The sequence below is a fragment of the Alligator sinensis genome, unplaced genomic scaffold, assembly GCF_000455745.1.
Source record: "Alligator sinensis unplaced genomic scaffold, ASM45574v1 scaffold307_1, whole genome shotgun sequence".
Classification (NCBI taxonomy): domain Eukaryota; kingdom Metazoa; phylum Chordata; order Crocodylia; family Alligatoridae; genus Alligator; species Alligator sinensis.
This window is the reverse complement of record NW_005842115.1, coordinates 411,179-432,155: the sequence shown is the minus strand read 5'-3', so window position 1 is coordinate 432,155 and position 20,977 is coordinate 411,179. Positions and strand designations below refer to the sequence as shown.

The 20,977-nt window shown below is 45.0% G+C and overlaps 1 protein-coding gene across 2 annotated transcripts in view; it reads right to left on the bottom strand.

Moving 5' to 3' along the window:
- The window catches only part of ASAP1 (ArfGAP with SH3 domain, ankyrin repeat and PH domain 1), a 286,988-nt gene extending 278,495 nt beyond the window's left edge, over positions 1-8,493 (bottom strand). The window contains exon 1 of one of the 2 annotated variants that reach the window (XM_025205413.1): positions 8,186-8,493. The gene's annotated coding sequence lies outside the window, so the exon portion shown is untranslated. The remainder of the gene's footprint in view (positions 1-8,185) is intronic. The other variant, XM_025205411.1, reaches the window with a different exon arrangement.
- Between the last annotated feature and the right edge of the window lie 12,484 nt (positions 8,494-20,977).

The window sequence follows — 20,977 nt, the reverse complement described above, 5'->3', positions numbered from 1 at the left end:
CGTCTTCGAACGCAACTTTTATAAGACGTACTTACGAATTCTACTTTGGTGGCTCGTTCACCCAGAGCATCCGGAGCTCTGCACCGTGGAGCCTAGCAACCTCCACGAGACCGTCTGTGTTGTTTGTCTGTAACTGCAACTTAATCAAGCTTTCCAGCCTACACCACTGCCATCTCGGTGTAAGTAAACAATCTTTTAAACTACCGTTACGCGTCCGTGCCTAATTCCAGCTCGAAGGCCTTCCCTCTCCGCCCCCGCGTGCCCGGGCTGCTGGCCACAGCCTGCGTGCAGCGCAAAAAAGGGCTCGGGTCGCTCCCGGCCCGCACAGGGAGCAGCAGGCAAGCAGGAACCCAGGGATCACATGTGACCCCCTGGGGGTCAGCAAATGGACAGCCCTGTGCTAGGCTATGATTGAGGCTTATTGCTGGGCAGTAATGATGAGTGAGTGGAGAAATTTCTCTGTATAATTGGCATGTGAAGAACATCTTTGTCAAGTGGCACCTCCAGAAAAAGATGGACCCTCCAGTTTACAGGTGAGTGGGCACTGGAAATCAATGAGAAGTGAGTAAAGAGCACCTATTGGAGGGATCCAGTGGCAGTCATCTGCTTGCAAAATTTCTCACGAGCATCTTTCTACATAGAGAAATGTTGCGATCTTAAGTTTCATTGGTTTGTCTACGTCTAAAGTTTAACAGCTGAATGCAGCTCCAGCCCCACGACTGCGGTGACAGCAGTGGGAATTACACAGCTACAGCATCACACAGGATTTTGAACGTTTACTCCCGAAGTCATACATCACAGTAGGGAACTTCTGTGTTCTGGGTTCCCTCCCTCCCTGCTCCTCTCCTTACCAAAGAGCAGTGCTAGAGAATAAAAAGAAAGAAAAAGAGAAAGAGCTGGAAAAGACCCAGTAGAGCATTTAGCCCAGTCCTCAGCCAAAACAGGATTGTTTCATGCCAGATATTCTCTAGTGCTTCCTCTTGCTTTGTTCTAAATGCTTCAATCCCTATGGTTTCTAGTACTGGGGAGACTGTTCCACAATCCAGGGTTGACAAACTTCTATAACAAATATTCCTAAATTTGGTTCTTCATTTTCCTCCCACTCCATTTACAAAAGCTGCTGTCTTTCTTAAGGACACCCTCCACCCTGCTCTTCTCTCTGGCTACTTTATTTCCTATTATGTGTTTCACTCAGATGTGCCAAGCAGAGATACAATATAGCTGTAAGGTAGGAGACCAGCTGGACCTTGCTCTGGTGGGCAGATGGAAGATGAGTTCCAAGATGACTGAATTTTACCCAGACCTTGTCGTGGGCTGTGCATGGCTTCCTGTCACAGCATTACAATGCAGCTTAGCAGACCCAACAAGTGCCCCATTCCTGTTAATATAATTGCAGTCTGCAAATGTTTAAAAACAGTGTCTTTTGAGTTAGCCGCATGCTTCAAATTGTTATGTGGTTAACCACTAAGAACAACCCCCCACACACATACCTACAAACTCGCTGAAGCCAGTGTGGTAGGAGGGAGGGGGCTTCCTTATTTATGCTTTTGATGAGAACAAAATTAGAGTTTCCTTTTAACGTTCTTCTAGTTCTTCTAGTAGCCGCCGAGAAGCAGCAAGCATTGATTGTCATCACTTTGACATTGCCAGTTTGTGCACATTTCACGCTGGCGAAAGGTGCTTTGTTTGAAAGCCCCTAGAGGTTATATCGTGGGCTATATTCTCAGCTGGTGTCAACGAGCCAGCTCAACTGACTTTGCCAGTTAACAGCAACTGAGACTCTAAACCCCTCTCTTTACCTGCTGTACAGATAAAATGCAGACAGAGAGGATGAACCTGCTTCTTGACATGGCCCTACCTGATATGACTCAATTTGGATTTGAATAGGCCCAAACTGACTGTGGCATGAAGGCCCGCAGTTCATTTTTCACTTCCAGTCACTATTTGGTCACTCTGATGACATCCAACAGGGCTAGCCTAATGCACAATATGGTGGGTGCAGATGTGGGGCTGTGTGCCTGACAGGGCCAGCCTGATGCATAATATGGTAGGTGTGGAGGTATGTGAGACAGGGTCAGCCTGATGCACAGTATGGTACATGTGGGTGTGTGGGTGTACGACAGGGGCAACAATGCACAATACAGGGAGGACGAGACAGTGCCAGCCTGATGCGCAATATGGGGTGGGAGGGTGTATATGTGTGTGTCTGTGTGCATGTTACAGAGACTTACTAGACCAGAACTGAGCTGAGATGCCAAGACACCAATGCCACAAGAGCTCACAAATAGCCCCACTATGGTAACAACCTCTCTTTCCTATAGACCGGTTTCAAAGCCCACTGAATGAAGGAGACTCTTTCTAGTGACTGCAGTGAGCCAGATCAGATCCTGCAGGCCCAATTCTGTAAGGCACCAAACACCTTCCACTGCTCTGGGAGCTGCAGGGGGGTGGGGGGCACACCCACATAGGGTCAGGCCCCTATCAAGCTGGGAAAGTGTTTAGTGGCAGCTTGTGACAGAGGTGAAAGGTTCCAGTTTCCATAACCAATAGTGCGCGCCCTGGGTCATCCAGTCTCTCTGCAACACAGCAGCAGGATTCGCAAACCTGCTGCAGAAGGCAGATTTTCTCTGTGATCTCATGCTGTCACCGGGTGCTAGAGCCCTGCACAGAGATACGGAGTAATTTTTGCTGGCTCAGTGGCAGACAGGTTTTGTTAACTCCAGCCAAGATACAAGAGGATAGAAGAGGAGTGCCGCTGTCTGTCAGAGGAGCCAGAACTAGGAGGTAGATACAGGAGCCCTGCACCAAGGAATCCAAACCATGGCTAAGCACAGGCATTCAAAATCTCATTGGGGGTTCAACAGAGAATAGGGGATACTCTATTTACCAGGGCACCCCTCGGGGTCACAGAGAATAGGGGATACTCTATTTACCAGGGCCCCCCTCGGGGTCTCTAGGAACAACAGCCGTAAACTGAAGGAAAGTAGATTAAGATTGAACATCAGGAAGAAATTCTTTATGGTAAGGGTTGCCAAAATCTGGAATGGGCTTTCAAGGGAGGTGGTGCTTTCCCCTACCTTGGAGGTGTTCAAAAGGAGATTAGATAAACACCTGGCTGGGGTTACTTGACCCCAGTGCTCTTTCCTGCCCAGGGCAGGGGGTCGGACTCGATGATCAATTAGGCTCCTTCCGGCCCTAGAAAGCTATGAACTGAAAAAGCCTGAAGCAGAATCGACCTAACCTATGCAGGTTTCTATAAGCGGTACAGATTAGGTCAGGAGTGAACAGAATACACATTCACCCTTTGGTGAGGAAACCACGTGGGCTGCCTGCACTGGCTGAGGTCAGCAGGGTGGGGATGGTCCTGTATACTGCCCACCATGCTTCGAGGGCTCCCCGGGCTGGCAGAGAATGCCAAGCCAAGCCAAGCCAAGTGGCTGGCCCAGCCCTGATTGATGGCCACAGATGACCACACTCCCAACCCCTATCACTGTGGACCGCCCCCATGCCCAGCCCTTGGCTTCCAGGACAGCCCTAGAGTGGGTCACCATGGCACACCCAGCAGCCCGGCTAGCAGCAGTGGGTGGACAGAGGGAACTCCACAGAAGGAAGGATCAGGCCCCCCAGAGCTCCAGTGAATGGCAGGCAATGGCAGGAGACCTAGGAAACATCGTATAAAAATAGAAAAGTACTGAGCTACAGACGCTCCCTTCCCCCTACTCCCACCTGTGGCTGACAGCTACCTGGCCATAGGCAGGAAGGAGGCAGGGTTGGGCAGGGCTGTGCTGATTGGCTTTGTGAGAGCCTGGGGGCAGGGCTAGCAAGAGCAGCCATGCCTGGGCCAGCTGCTAGTGCACCTGCTCACGATGGGGGAGTTAGCGGGGGGCCACAAGCAGCCTGAGATACCAGCAGATACCGACCTAACTTGAGTCAGCAGGAGATCTGGTACAGAAGTTCAATAGACCAGTCTAACCTAAAATCAATTAAGTCTGAGACTGCATCCATTCAGGTCTATCTTAGACTGGGGTCTGTCATTATTAAGCCAGCCTATGTGCACTGAACTTCTGCTTGCTTATGGGTGTAGACCATGATCACTTATACAGGTTTATGTACAACTTCTGTACATGAGTAATAAGTCACACTCAAGCAGATGGAGCTTGGGTTGTGCGCTGTGTCATGGAGAAAACAGATACCTATCCCCATCCCCTTTCCTCCTGCACTACAGGAGGATTGTAAAAGAACTTCCTGCTGTCTCTGCTTCTCTTGCATCTCCGGTACTGATGGTTCCTAAAGCCCAAGTGGTGGCTTTCAACCTGAAAGCAAGAGAATTAACCCAAGCACACAGTTCCAAAACACTCATTATTCCTAACACTGATCCTCTTTTAAATGTGCGGCTTCTCCTTCAGTGAAAGAAATATTCCATGAAGTAAGTGTCCTTCTCTTTCCTTTTATTTTTTAAGGACTACAAAACTACTGAGCAGCATTCTTGCACATGTACGCAGGCACGGAGATAATTTTGCAAACTCAGTTGTCTTATTCCACCACGTAGCTCCCATGTGATTACACACAAGTCTACACGTAGACATGTACCCCCTCTTGCATACCAACGATGCATACTTTACCCATAATTCTGGGTAATTTCACCTTAAATATAAGCAGCCATTCAAAAAACATTAGGCTGTGCAATATGACTGACTGCTAGGAAGGATTTGAGAAATTATAGAAAAATGCCTGAAATTTAAAAACTATCTGCATGCCAGGAAATGCATACAAACACTTTCCACTGCTTTTTTACACAAGCAAAATGGACAAGAAGGGTTTAAAAGCTTTTAATGAAAGGAACAATCCAGTGAAAGTGGCTTAGCTGCTCTGATCCATTTATCTTTGGAGCAGAGACACATCACTGTATGTATTAAGTTGAGTCTTCAGGACTCTATGCCTGTCAAACCTGTTTATGTATACTTGCCAACAATAGCAAGAAGAGCAGGAGGATTGGCAGGCACAATGGTGAATGAGACACAGAGAACTGGAGCGCATGAGTCAAAGATCCTCACATTTGCACAACGATGGAATAACAAAATTTGGAGGGAAAAGAGACTTCCCCATCAGTATTTACTGATGGGGATTATATGGGGTGGAATGAAAAAAACCCTGACCTGGAAAAAATACCTAGAGAAAATGAATAATCAGCTAATTTAATCTTGATACCCATTCGGTCCTGGTCTCTGCTACCAGTGAAAACATTTGAGAGAGAGCTACCATGATGGTTATTGCAAAGTAAGTTTAGATTGGATATCTGGAAAAACTTCATTCTTAGAATAGTGAGGCAGTGGAAAAGACTTGCCTAGGGAAGCTGTGGTCTCTCCATCACTGGAGGTGTTCAAGAAGACGTTGGGCAGCCACGATTGGGGATGATCTAAGCATAGTTATGCCTATGCTCTACCTTCGATATTTTCCATGCATTTGGGCTTTGCTGGTAGCCCCTGCTCCCCCCTGATTTTCTGCTATATGTGTCAGGGTGTTTTTAAGCCTTCCCAGAAGCATTGGGTGTTGGCTACAGACAAGGCTGGGGACTTTGGGCAGGGGTGTCCCAATACTCCTGCTAGAAGCAAAGCCACAGGTTCCTGGGTAGAAGGTCTTGTCCCTCCACTCAGGGTCAGACCAATCATCATATTTGGGTCAGGAAGGAATTTTACCCCATGGTCACATTGGTAGCAGAGGGCACGGCCCTCTACCTGGGATCTCTTGAGCATATACTGACAACCCTTTATAGAAGTAGGACATTGGCTGATGTGGTTCTCCTGCCTTACCTGTAGCAGGTTAGGGTATTAGGTCTATGTTGTGTCAGGTTGATGGTAGTCTTATGTAGGGTTTAAATTATGGGATGGTTTGGACAGGGATGATCCTGCTTCAGGCAGGGGGTTGGATTAGATGACCTCTGGAGGTCCCTTCCAGCCCTACTTCTCTATGAGTCTATGACTGTCCTGTTCACACATGCCTATAGGTAGCTGGATTGAAACTACTGCATTCTGAATATTTAAAACTAGTATTTTAGTTATTTGTATTTAAAGAAAAATAGCTTTCTGCAGTTGCAGAAAGAGTTCTAAATAATGTCTAACGTCCAAATCAAACTAGCTCTAAAATATTTGAGGGCTTTGTTAAAAAAAAGAAAAGGAAAGGAAAGGAAGAGAGAGGTCACAATTAAAAAAAGCACACACAAAGAAGTAAAGGTTAGGCTTCTACACTTCCTGGTTCTGGGTGTGAGCAAAAGAGGAAATACCAAAATACCACCAGAAAAGCTATTTCCACCGCATTTCCAGCGTAACCCAAACCAGAAAGCACAGAAAAAAAAACTTGTTCTCATTAGATTGTCAACCATATTTTCAAGCCCAAGAGGCTGATAAGCCTTTTTCAACATTTAACCTCTGCTCACCTTCTGAATTTTCTGACATTTGACTATCATTAGGGACTTTCTGATTTAGAAATTCATTCATTTCAGGTTCCTACGAGTGTTGTAGATCGGCCAGTTTGGAGATGAGACTATCAACTAATAGCCAAATTAATGCATGGTCTTTTCCACACAGCATTATCACCAAAAGTCTAATCTGACATCCCTATGTGGTTCAGAAGTTCTCACTCACATCCCTCCTTGGTTTCTATTGAGCTATTCATCTGATTGTAAGTGTTTGTGCAAAGTGTGGTATCTTGACTTCCCATGTATCAAGTAAAGTAGTGATTATTTTCTTTTCAGCATCACAACCTGAATACAAGGAAAACAGCATAGCTGCCAGCTTAATGGAAGGAAAGGAGAAAAGGCTTATCCTGTCAGCCTTGCTTACAGAAATCTGCTGGTGACTTCGACTCACGCTTTCAGGATTCAATCTAAAGTACTGTGCTAGATGTGGGAGGACTAAAAAATGCCATTGTTTAGAACCTCCAAAATCTTCACGGACCTGGATGAAGCACATTAAAGGCAGTTTCCATTTACAAATGCAAAGGAGGCAAAGCATTTTCTCACTTTAAGGTACCCAGAATTTTAATCTGAAAACTGCCTTACTACCTGAGACCCGCAATATTGAAAATTAAAATTCAGGAAGCTTTCACTATTCCACTGGGAGGACAATGCTGAAGTGTAAATATTTCAAGTAAACTAAAAACTACCTCCAATGCAACTGCTGCCTAGTATCCAAGCAATTTCTGGGGCACTGTAATCCCCCTGCCACAGCAAAAAAACCCTCAAAGTAATTCAGACAACAATTTAGAAAGGTTCAGCATCACTAGATACTTATTTCAGGGCAGAATAAAATACATTACAACAGGGCAGCTTCTGTTGTGGACAGACAACATGCTCACGTGATTTCAATGGGAGATGTGACTTGGTGAGGTCTGCAGGATTGAGCCCTAAGAATTCCTCTTCAAATGCTGAGTCACTGATTTTGAGGCCATCAGACCCTGCATTTGTGACTGCGGCTCTATTAAAAATGTATCGCTAATGCCACTCTCATGCACCCTCCTATTCAAAAGCCAAGTTATAAAGTTCATTAAGCCTTATATTTTATTCCTGTAGTGTATCTTTAAGCGATTTTCCTACAATACGAAACAGTCCCTTTTTTTGGCCCCTAGTAACACACTGCACCAAATTATCACTTCTGCTACTCATTTTTGGGAAAGATGATAGGAAGAAATTGGCGCATTGATTCTTTTTTCAAAATTCCTTTTAAAACTAGATGAACAATGGCATGCAAAAGGGCCTAGGAGAGATATCTTTACAAGCCAGATATAAAATCCCTGTTTTTTAAAAGCCTTCGTTGTTAAGATGAAGATATTGTACTGTACCAGCAGTGGCCCTAAACCTCCAGGATCTCTTTCTCACAGGAGCAATTCTTAAAATTAAGGAGGCTACTCCCGTGAGTAGGGGCTCTTTGGAGGAGGAAGCATTTTCAGAATTGAGCCCAACTGTATGTTTTGCTCAGGTAAAGTTCATTAATGGTTAGCTTGCCCTGCAAACAGCCCGCATGGCACAAAAGTAAAAATGGGCTTTACCAGCATTACTAACAAATCCTAACTCTTCAGTTGCAGGGATCTATGTCTTTGATTAGCAGTTCACAGGCTCCCCTTCGGTCGCTGTCTCAGCACTAAAGGTTACAATACCAACCACACCTCGGTGCAACGGGCTGGAACTCACCAGGACTTGTGCGGTTTGAATTCCCATTCCAAATTTGCTTCTCAAACCTAAGGCCATTATTCCATCTTAGGCTAAAATATATTCTCCCACAAGCAGCTGAAAGAGACCATGTTTCTTCACTTATTAATCCCAGTAAGAAAAAAAATCCAATCCAGTGCAATCCAATGGAGGGGGATCCACCGAGTTCTGGAGGTTAAAAGTTTTGGTTTGCGTCCATGAATGCCCTGAGCGGTGAGAAGACACAGGCACTACAACTGGGAAGAGAGCAGGAAGGAAAGCCAACCATGTGAGCCGCACGAACAAAAAAAGCGTCTGCTCGCGGGGCAGCACTTGGGTTGATAGCCGGGATTTCAGGAAATCCAAACACTCAAACAGGAAATCTGAACACTGGATAAACATTCCAGAATCTCCGCAGATACAGTTAACATGCCGCGTCTCCCCTTAACCCTTCCCCTGCTGACAGCCAGAGCTGAAATCAAACCTGCCTTGTAACCTAATCTGTCCAGCGGGGTTCAAAAGTCTAAACAGCTTCTCATTGTGCATTAGCCTGGGCAGCAAACACCCGGCTTAAACCCCTTTTGATTTGAAAACCTAACGGCTGAGAAAGATTCTCCCTCTATTGTTCTTGATTTCTGCACGGCAACATTTCAGTTAAAAAATGTGCAATTTTTTTTTTTTAGGTTAGTATTCCTTATTTGACAATGAGATGATATTGCAATTGAATACTTCAAAAGCAGAATAGTGAAGGTCTGTGCTGCTAAGCATGTTCACTTATTAGTCCTGTGTTTGCTTTATTACCATCTAGATTTTTTTTGGTACTTTTTCCCCCTCCCTTTTGCTGTAACTTCAGATTTCTACAGCTTTTTATGTGTTACTTTCAGGGTACCACTTGATGATTTATTATTCTGCTGACTGCAGCAGAATGGGGGAAGGGCAGTTGAAAAATGAGAGAGAGAGAGAGCTCTTAAAGAAACAGGGAATTAAAAAAATATATATACTTTTACTCCATTTTGTCAGTTACTTTAGGTGCAAACCCTGCAGCCTGTATTAAGGTAAAACTTCAGATGAAACAAGGAGAGTGCTGCCTAAGGAAGGACTTTCCACTTTGTATTTTGATTTATTTTCCATTGTAAACAAATAACAGCAACAGTAAAACCCCCAGCAAGTTGCTGTGGTTGTTGCTTGTGACATCTTTTGGTGTTTTCTATGGTTATTTTATTTGATTTGGAGAAAATGTCAAATTAAGGCTCTCAGCACCCTTAGCATTTAAAGACCCTATAAAGTCCTTTGCAAAAGCAGGTGGATAATTGATCCCTGCTTTTGCAAATGCTTATATATGTACTTAATTTTGCGTGTAAGCAATCCCATGGAAATCCGTGAACCATTCAAATGGACAAAGCCAAACACACATGCATTGGCAGGATAGGGACGTATTTATGTTTTCTGAAATGTAGCCTTGTGTGAATTCTTTATGTTAATAATTCTTACTTAAGGCAAGGTCATGATGCTATGAATGCCTTGCCTCCTATCTCCTTTACAAGTTCACTTACTTCATTGTAGCTCAAACTATATAACACCTGCCTGAGGTAGCTGGATCTTCCCGAGTCCTTAAAAACGTTACACATGGGAGCTAGCACACTGAATTTCATGTTGCCAGCAAAGGGTACTGGATATAGGAGTAATCTGCTCTCATTCATCCACTTTATTCATCGGTGGATAGCCACATTCTGCACTAGCGAGACTGTTCCCTTCTGGAAATCCTATATGTACTCCAGGTATATGTAATATACCCTATATTGTACTATATAGACAGTAAATCCAGGCATCCCAAAGTGATGACCGTGATGGATTTGTCATTTCTTTTAGGTTCAGCTTCTTACTCTGCTTTTTGTATGCTCCATCATGGTTGTATCCAGGTCCTTTTCTGAACAGGCTTGGGGAGAAAAGCATATCTGAACATGCTCTGAAGATGGGTCAAGCCTAGAAGCTCAGTCCTGTCTATTTAGGTAGGTCATTCCATAGTCAGGAACATTTCACCAGAAATATCTTAACTCCAGCCCGGAGTTTCAGTCTGACTATAATTATGAGCACTGTCTCAGAACACGGTTGTTCTGGTGGACCTTGTATGAGAAAGTACCTCCAAGTCCATCCTCCCTTTCCCAGCCCAGAGGGAGCAGCAGTGGGCCCGACAGAAAAGGTGGTACGTAGAAAGGTGCTTCCACTTTACTCTTTTCCTCACATTTTCCCAGAGAAAGCAGCTTTGTTTGCTGGCCTGTTTGTGAGTCATGGAAAGTTGAATTCCTCACAACCCCCCATCATTCTTTTCCTATCTGCCAGGATGCCTAAGGCCACTGATATCACTGCCATAAATTAGAGAAGCTGGCACCCTCAAGGTCTTGCTGAGTTTAAACTTGGAGGGTGGAGCACAGGTTTGCAAAGCTAGACTTTGAAAAAAGGCCCAGAAAGTTGCTCTGTTTGCACATGGCTTGAACTCTAACTAAAGAATCCTTATAAATACATCTCCTAAGAAAACGCCAGTTTAGCTTTAGAAATGCAAAGTTTTCATTATGCAGAATGCAGTAGGTGAAAACAAATGCCTAATGGTTTCCTAATGATGTAAGAAGTCGAGCTGGGGGGAAAAAAGCAAAAATGTCTGTGTCCTTTGCATGCCACAATGACTTTATTCACTTTTTTTTCAAGAAAGTTCTCATTTCCTCAGTTTTCTTCTCACCACCTCTTTTCTTTCCCCCTTTGTTTCTCTGCTCCATGCTTTTAGTGGCAAAAGAAAGACGGGGTAGGATCAAAAACAGCAAAGAAAGACAAAACTGATTGTTCATTTTTCCCATTTTATTGAAAATAAAAACTATTGTTTCTGAAACACCCCCCTCCACCCCCATTTTCAATCAAAATGCTTTTCATTTGAAAACTATGAGTCAGATGGAAGAAAGCAGTCAGGAAGATGGGGTTATGATGGACTGCTACTAACATCTGCTGTAAATCTGTTAGAGGTCATCTGCATTCTTCTGTACGCCAGAACTCACTTCAGGGTGAGCAAGGAATAGCAATAAAAAGACAGCTTAGTTTAGCCAGACTTAATGTACACTGGACACGTCTACAAATGCCCGATTGCACAGTTAGTATTGTGCAGTCATTTAGTGCTTGCTCAGGTACTAAATCCCATGCACTAAATGACTGTGCAGTATCTGCCGGTACTGCGGAGTCCTGGCAGCACACGGCTCATTTTCAGCCCTACTGTGCAGTAGCTCGTTGCTACAGCGCAGTAGTGGTGGTGTCACTGTTAGTGCCCGCTGATGCTGCATCGCCGTAGTGACGAGCTACATCGCCGTAGCTTGTTGCTATGGCAACATAGCATCTCGTGTAGATGCGCCCTTTAAGTACCATTGCTGCTGCTTTCACTTCCAGTATTGAAGCAAATGGTTAGATGCAGGGCTGGTTAGAAAAATTGTTCTCTTTTTTTTCCCCTTGGAAAGTTGCAAAGAAAATGACATTTTCATGCGTTTCTTCTATGGAAAATTTTGATTTGTCAAAAATTAAACCCTAATCAAAATTAACCTTTCAGTCAAAAACTGCTGAAAACCAAAAAAAGGAAAAAAGAAAATACTGAGAAAAAAAGCTGCTTTCTGTGAATACATTCATTTGATCAAAGCTCGGTTCGCTATTGGACAGGTGTTACTGGAAAATGTTATGATCAGCTCTAGTCAGATGGAGAAGAGTAAGCTGAATGTTCGATGGAATGATAAATCTGATAAAAACAAATGATAAGGAAATGTCCTGCAAAAACAAAGGTAAAGAAAAATGTGGAAGTGATAACACCAGAACTATGAAACCAAAAGGCAAGGGAAGACCATAAGTGCTGCAGTATCCACTAAAGAAAGGCCTGTTAACTTACTGAACTAGATGTGAAGAGCCTTGACACTAACTTAGAGGCTAGGGATAGAAAATACACATAAACCGGTACATATAATTGGAAACCAATTCAAATCTGTAACACAATAGAAGTTCAGTGTGCATAAATTGCTTTTACAATGGCCAAAAACAGTTTAAGATAAACCTGGATGGATGTAGTATCAGACTTAACAGATTTAGGTTAAATCAGTTTACTGAACTTCTGTCCCAGATCCCCTCCAGATTCAAGTTGGCTCACAATCCCCCAGCATCCCAGGATGCTTTGCACCTCCCCCACAACCCACCTCTGACAGGGTGTGCCGGCTAGCCTTGGCCCAAACTGTCTGCTCCAGGTGAGCAGGGAGGTGTGCTCTAGCGCCCACCAGCTTCTAGCTTGGGCCGCTGCAGGGAGGGGGCTGCATTTCCAGAATCAAAAGTGAATGTCTGTTCACTTGCTTACCGGTTCAATCTACACAGTTTAGACTAACCTGCAAAGATTGAATCAATTTAGCCTGGGTTTTGTTTTTTTTTACTATCTGTACTTATCCAGAAAGAACCACAGCTACCCATAACACACCCTCATCATCTGGCTTTATAGTTGTTTGCTCCACTTCCATAGGTGCTTTGTCATACATGATTTTAAGCTGTTCAAGTGGTAAACCTGATCAAAGCATTAAAACATTTAAGTGTTTCAATGAAACAGCTCTAAAATCTGCTGAATTAATATTCCAGTTCACTAAATTAAAAAAAAAGATCTAGCTTAGCCTCTGAAAAAAAATACAGATGATTTGACAAGAAGATTATATGTTTACAAAAAATTATAGTTAACTTTGCAAACTGCAAGTTGCAAATTCTGTTATTTCTAGAACTCTTAGAACTAGTTGGGAAGTTAAATGAGCTTCCCCCCTTCCATTTTAATCAAAATACTTCACTGAACTGGGAGCAAAGGGTGCAAAAAAAATAAATAAATCCAAAAATATGAAAAAAGTATGTTTAGGGCTTCAGTTTGAAATGTTCTCCTCAACTCACAAGTTGGTGCTATAGCCTTAAACTAAGCTAACTTACTCATGAGGAGTTAATGTCCCCTCTTTTAGACCTCTGCTTAAGAATCCCGCCAAACATTTACTTGGTGATTTCAGCCAAATCAGCAACTCCTGGAAGCTGGATTCCCCTGGACCACTGGTAAGTGTTAAAACGAAGTTCCAAATTCACACCGTGACCATATACTGCATTTATGAGAACATACACTTAAGCTCCACAAACTATTACGGAAAATGACTAGAAAACACATACCAAGTAATTGAATAAACAGTAACACTACTTAATGTAAGCCATAAACAGCATTTTTTATCACAAAGTTTAGTAATGAACTGTTATCGGGACTTCTTGCTGTGTCACGAAAAATATTTCTTTGTGCCCTGTTTTTCAGTTTCCACCATGTTTGCTTAGCGATCCCTGCCAAATCTGGTACACTCGCCTCCTTCGTAAATGAGCAATCAAGGAGGTTTACTTTTTAAGATCGGCATCCCTGCTGGCAGCATTTTGTGTTAGCAAATGTACCAAGCCCTCTTCACACAGCAGCACACCATGTGCTCTGATATTAAACAACAAATGTTACCACTTTCCCCACTGTTCACTCAGTGAAACACAACAGAAGCTGTGTTCTAGCAGGTTTAACAACACTTTTGTACATGTATTAACCAAATAACATCTCTCAGTGTTATGGCAAAGTAGAAATTAGCAACTGCATAGTAGAAAAACACTTGACTCTTGGGGACTATTCCAGGCCGCACCAAAGAAGCAAGAAACCAACTTGCTTAAGTGCCAGAGGTTTTGATGCATGTCATCAGGACAATTAGAGCTGGTCAAAAAATGTTGTTTCATGAATATATTTCAGTGTTTCATTTTTAAATCTAAGTTTTCCAAATTTCCACAACTCCCCCCCCCGCCCCCAATTACCATAAATGTAGTTTTCATTTCCCCTTTCGTTTTAATCCACTTTTCCCCTCTGTTTCCAATGGAAAGGAAAGGAGGGACAAAAGACATGCATAAGCACTCTCCAAGAGAATGAAAAATCAAAAGTATTGTCATTTTCAGATTTTTCACTGAAAAAAATTAGAACATTTGAATGAAAAAGGCCATTTTTCATTGAAGAAAATTTACAACAGAACAATTTTTGATCAGTGCCAAGAAAACTGTACAACACACAAATTACTGTCAGTTTTAAAAAAATAGAATTTATTACAGAAAACAGCTGCCAACTAAAATGCATTAACTTCCCCACAGCTTGAGTTCCAGTTTTGTCTGCGTTGTTTGCCAAGGACCACAATTTATCTGAAACCCCACACAGCATCCAGAGATATCTACCAGATGAATTTACTACAAATGAAGTTCTTGCTAAAAGCTTTCTAGCAACAGAGTGCATTCTAATGAAGGAAACTGAAATTTCAGCAAAATTACTGTTTCTTTACATCATTTCCTCCAGAGTGCCAGCCATGCACAAAAACCAGGAGAAAATTTCACATGCACATTTCACCCAACAAATCTCAGGCTCAACCATACATGAATTTTGCCTTTATCACGACATAGCATCTTGCATCCTGCAAGAACTAGCAGTGAAAAAGGCTCCTTGCCGTGCTGTCATTTACTGATTTCAGAGCATTTAAATGATAAATTCAGTCATGCCAACCCCCATTCACTCAAAAGTCATGAGTCAGGCTCAAAACAAATAATAAGATTGGTTTAACGGTCACAAGATTTTTTTAAAAGTTCTTTAGGTTCTTATTATCTGAGTCTTCAGGATGAACACAAGTTTTCCTCAGTTATGAGTGCTGGAAACATACTTAAAAACTTAGAGCTGAATTCTTATATAATCCCTTGATTCCTGGAGCTGCAGCCTTAAGAAAAATACCGATTAACATGAGACTTGTGATGAAGTCATTAAGCATTGACAAGTTTCAAAAACTCATAGGATTCCTTTTCAAGGCTAATGCATAATATAAACTAGTCATTGTTTCAGTGATGTTCACTAGGCTGTAGAGAGGAACAGCCTGCAGAAAAATGTAAAGGAAGGTTCTAATAGCTAGTCACAAAATTGGTTTGAAAAATGGATGAAGATAAGATGATAACCTGATCAATGACTTTACACATGCAACTAAATAGTTAAGCTTAAAACAATTCCTTCTTTGGCTCCAAAACACTCTTGGCACCTAGGTTTATATGGGTCTGTGCAAACATATGTATGCTTCAGACCTGAAAGCTGGGTCATTCAAGACTGCATCGGAAGACACTGATGAAGAAGTGGGGATGAAAACCAGAGCAGCTCTAAAAATACCACAGCATTATATTATGCCCCTAAAGTTGTCCAGGTAATAATGAAAGGAGGCCCTAGGACCTCAAATCTTTATGGGAAGAGCAGGAAGAATGAAGGTTTTCTGGTGTAAGTGCCTGTGGTAGCAGGGGACTGAACTCAATAACCCAGGAAGTCCCTTCCAGTCCAGTGCATCCAAGAGTCATAAAAGATCAGAGCTGCTTGGTAGGGCTGTGTGAAGCTTCAGAAGCCAATTCAATTTGGAGGAGATTCGGCCTGATTTGGGGACAGAATATCCAAATCGAATCAGGAAACCAAGTAAAAGCTTCTGAATCAATTCGGGAAAGCTTTGGAAAAGATTCAGCCATAGACTAAACAGGCAGCTGACACAGGTGCCTCCAGCTGGTAAGTCTGTTGGGGTTGGGGGAGGGGGAAGGGACATGGGGGAGGGAGGGATTGGGGCTGGGACAAGCTGCCCAGCTGGGGAGGAGGTGTGCGTTACTCAGGGAAGGGGCAGGGAGGGCACAGGATGCCCGCATCAGCAGTGGGAACAGGGGCTCTGCCCTGTCGCTGCTTGCCAGCTGATGCAGAGGGCATGGGATGCGGGTGCAGTAGTACTGGGAGTGGGGGCTATGCCCTGCTGTCACTTGCCCAGCCAGGACAGGGAGGGGGAGGCAGGATGCAGGCATGGTTTGCTTCAGGTGCAGTAGCAGAGCATAGCCCCCACTCCCAGTACTACCGCACCCGCATCCCATGCCCTCTGCGTCGGCTGGCAAGCGGCGACAGGGCAGAGCCCCTGCTTCCACTGCTGATGTGGGTATGGTAGTAACGCATCATGGTCCCCCACCTGCATCGGCTGGGCAAATGGCAGTGAGGCATAGCCCCCATGGCTCCCCGCACTGGGTCAGAGGCAGGCACAGAAGGAGGAGCCATGAGAGAAGCCCCTATGGCTGCCCTGCCTGGCCCCATCCCCCACCCGGCCCAGCCTCCCGTCACTTAAAAAAAAACAAACAAAAAGCCCCGCACTCACCGGCTCTGGCAGTGGTGATAGCGGCCTCTGAGAACTAGTGACAGAGCACCCTCATGTAGCATGGGGCAGTGGGGGGCAGCAGGGATCACTCCCCCTGCTTGGTACCTGTGAAGCAGCTGCCCCATGGTGCAGGTGCAGTGTGGCTTGGCAGGGTGCCGTGTGCTGTCTGGGAGCTGGGGCAGCTCCACGTGCCAGCCAGAGCCCAGCACCGCTCAGCACCAGCAGCTGCAGCTCCCAGACGATGCGTGGTGCCCTGCTGAGCTGCACTGCACCCATGCAACATGACAGCTGCTGTGCGGGTCCAAGTGTGGGGGGAAGTGGGGCGATCCTCACTGCCCCCTGCTCTCCTGTGCTATGTGAGGAGGGCTCTGCCATGAGCAACCAGAGGCCCCAATCACCTTTGCTGCAGGCGGTGAGTGCAGGGTTTAAAAAAAAACAAACAAAAAAAGAAAAGCCCTGCCCCGCCATCACCGGCTGCAGCAGGACTAGGTTGGGGCCAGGCAGGGGCTGGGGCTGGGGAGGGCAGCCATGGGGGGCTTCTCCTGCGGCTCCCCTACCTGGGGAGAGGCAGGCACAGCCAGAAAAGCCACGGGAGAACCTGCAGCCACCTGAGTGTGCCTGCCTCTCCCCGGCCGATCCGAATCACTGAATCTCTCCAAACCAGTGCTGAATGTTCCAAAGCTGATTTGGCTGAATCGATTCAGGACAGTAATCCGGATCTCTGAATTGAATCACTCTCCTCTGAATTGGTCGTATCCAAATCCAAATAGAATACTTCCCTATTCACACAGGCCTACTGCTTGGCAGTGCCCAACCACTTCCTATCCTCCTGTAACCCAAGTGCTTTGGGACCATAAGGCAGTGTGGGGAGTTATGATGGCTCTGGGCATGGAGGAGAATGGAATAATCACAGGATAGACTTTTCTGGGAGACCAAAGAACTAGAGAGCGGGTGGTTTGGGACGTATTTTGAGTGAGTCACAGGAATCTGGTTTGATAGCTTCTCTCTTCCATCCATCTTCAAGTGCATCCCTGATCTCACTTGTTCTGCCTTTCAACAGCATTCTGTTACTCAGATGAGGAAATGAAAACATTTCTGCATTACAGGCTTCTTGCTCATGTCCTCATTGTGTCTCACTATGCATCTATGTGCTTGTGTTCATCTGCTGAAGTAGTGATAATGGCTCTGAGAACTGAATCCTGGTACCTCCCACAGGTGGCCTGTGCTGCATTATTGTCTCCCACTTTCCCATGCTGTAGTATACTAGGCTGACTGTACATCTGTTTGGGCTGCACAGCACTTGGGTGGAAGAAGGTTGTAGGACATGAACCGGGAGTTAAAGTTCCCTTTGGCTAATTTACATTCTGCAGTGTTGTCTTCTGGGCTAAGACACTTGCTACTACTGGACATGGTGCCTCCTTTTGGTGGCAACACCTATTTTTCAGCTAGTTGTACCAATTTCCTACAATCACAACACTTGGGAATACATTTCCAGCCCATTCAAGGCTGTTCCTGAGCACAACCACAGCTGTAGAGCACATGGCCCTTTCAATGCAGCTTACCTTCTTACTCCAAATGATGCATCGTGCATATAGTTCCTTCCACTCAGATGGAGTACAAATGAGTGGGAAACCAGGCTCTATTCAGTGTTCCTTAGTATCTAAAGACATATTCTAATCCTCAGGAAGGATGCATCATGTGTGTAGGGCACTAATTTGGGAGACTTGGATTCGGATGTGCCAGACTTTCTGCATGCCCTTTGGCCAGTCACCAAAGGTGCCTGTAGACATGCGGGGACGCTGCTCCAATGCACTGTAATTACAGTGCATCAGAGCAGACTTGATTAATCGAGTCTGCTGGAGCATGCTAATTAGCACACTCCAGCAGCCTCCACGTCTCATGTGTTCAGCATCCCCACGCTTCAAAATGGCAGTGGGGCGCTTTAACTAAAGCTCGAATCAGCTTTAGATAAAGCACCCTGCTGCCATTTTGAAGCGCGGGATGCTAAATGCATAAAAAGCTGCCGGCGCTGTAATTAAAGTGTCCCTCCCCCACCCAGCACACGTAAAGCTGCCTTTAGTTCCTCTGTGCCTCAGTTCCCTGGCTGTAAAATGGGACTAATAGCAAGCACCTCTCTTGCAGGTTTATGACCATATTCAAGATTATGCTCAGGTACTGTGGTGCTGGGGGTTGTGGAGGACTTTCTGTGTATAAAAATAGAGCACTGTGTAGAACACCTGTGATTACCATAGTAAACAGGTTGGAAGACAGACACTATACAGAGCACTAGAAAATATACTACAAGTGATAGTAGGAGGGCAGGTTGACACTGTGCCAGCCAGTGGCATGGTCAAATACTCTCTGCCGTTCCACACATGCTGTCTTGTGCACCAGAAGCCGTACAACTGCATTCACGTAGCGCCTATGCCAGGCTAATTAGCACTGTTGAGTCAGCACTACCAGTAATTACCCTGGGGGCTGTTCTGCTTGGACTTGATGACACTGCTTCCGTTTTGGCAGATAGCGTGCATGGAGCATGGCATGTCTGAGCATGTTGCCCGGCATTGTACGGTTACAGTATAGAAATAACTTGGTGACCTACCCCATCGTTTCTTTCTCTCCCAATCTGAAAGCTTGGTTTTGTCTCATAATATATACTGAAAGGTAAGAAGCTAATACATTTTTATCTAGGAGAGTTTTAAAGAGTTCTCCTGATTAAAACAGATCTAGAATGATTTTAGAAGCATTGGCCACTGCAGTTTGCTGGGTAAGGGATAGACGAGTATTAACTTCTACAAGAGGCGGAGTTTAGCTGTTGAACACAGAGCTAGTTTGAACAGCTCAGATAATCTGAAACACATGTTCCTGGCTCTGTACATTTAGCACACAAACGGCAAGAGAAAAATAATAATAGTAAAAAGCCACGGAGTATTTCAAAATAGAATTAGAGAAGTTAATATTTTTACAGCTTGCTCATAGTTGCTCTACCTGAAATACTGTTTTGCTTTGTTAGTAGAATGCTTTCAGACGCATCTATAGACTCTTCTGGCACACTACACATTTATAATAAAACCTATCAGGTATGTTAAATGATAGTATTACACAAGGAGAATCATTTAGTGAACTCTGTCTGAACAAAGCTGACTCATAATGATAGAGTTGGATACTTTTGACAAGAAATGCTGCACATTACCTAACTCCTAAAAAATAACATGCCTTTCTGGTGCTTTTCAATGAAATTTATTAATGTATCACAGATGCCTAACTTTTTTTACTACAGCAACTCATCATTCTTTGGTAAACTACTAGTACAAATATTCCTTTTAAGGCCAAAACTTCAGAAACAACGCAGACGGCCTCCCGCACACCCGCACTTCTATTCAGTTTGCATACTTTTACTTCCGACTCTCAGGTAAGTACTGTAAACCCTTCTTGGGTAGTAAAAGTTAGAGGAAGTGGTGAAATACATGAAGAGCTGAGCAGAATGGTGATGATTCAATCTATCTATGGCATACTGCCAGAACTGCCCATATCCCAGTGTTTCTAAACCAATACCACAGACTCTGATGTATGGATATCCTATACAGACTACAGCAGTGTTTCTCAACCCCAAAAGTGGGTCGCAAGAATATATGAAAGGGTTGTGAACAAACTTTAAAAATGTTTGGGGCTGCAGGGGGGGAGTGGGAAGAAGCCGGCAGGGGCACCACGTGCATGTGGGTGGGTGCACACATGCACGTGGCAGCCAGGCAGCAGTAGAGAATAGCTCCTGCAACTCCCCGTAGGTAAGTCGGGAGCGGGGGGCATTTGCGATGCAGCAGAGGGGGCACATGCCCCTCCCCTGATTTCTTCACCCACAGCAGGTGCAGGGCTGCAGCCTAGCCAGACTGGCATGAGAAGGAGCTACCTCCATAGCCCAGTGGGGAGGACCCAGCATGGGAGGGTGGAGCAGGGCAAGACTTGTTTCTGCCACTACCACTGCTGCCAGGACCCCTGCACTAGCCATGCTGCCAGCAGCACAAGGAGTAATGGATAGAGAGCGGGGCGGGCGTGCTGCCCTCACTTCCACCCGCTGCCAGCTGCTTGCATGCTGGGTTGCAGCTTTACCCCGCTGCCACGGTTCAGTAACTCTTTCCACTCCCCTCATCCTGGAGGGAAGGTGGGGTAGGGGGCAGTGCAGGGGCCTAAGGGGAGTGGTGGTGGCCACATACCCACCCCCTGCACCATACACTGGGGAGGCTGGGGGCAGGAGACAGCAGGTCAGGAGTGAGGGGCACCAGCAGGCCTGGAGGATAGGGGGCTGTGGGTTGGGAGTGAGGGGCACCTGCAGGGCCAGGGGGCTGTGGGTTGGGAGTGAAGGGGGTCTTGAGTCCAAACAGGTTGAGAACCACTGGGCTACAGGACTCACTTCCAGCACTCACCAGAACACACTAATCATATCATACCAACCCACAGTGCTGGGACTCAGAGATGAGGTCATGTAGCTATGAAGATACGCTGAATTTCTAAGATCACCACAGAGGGAACATGCTAAAGTACCAACCCA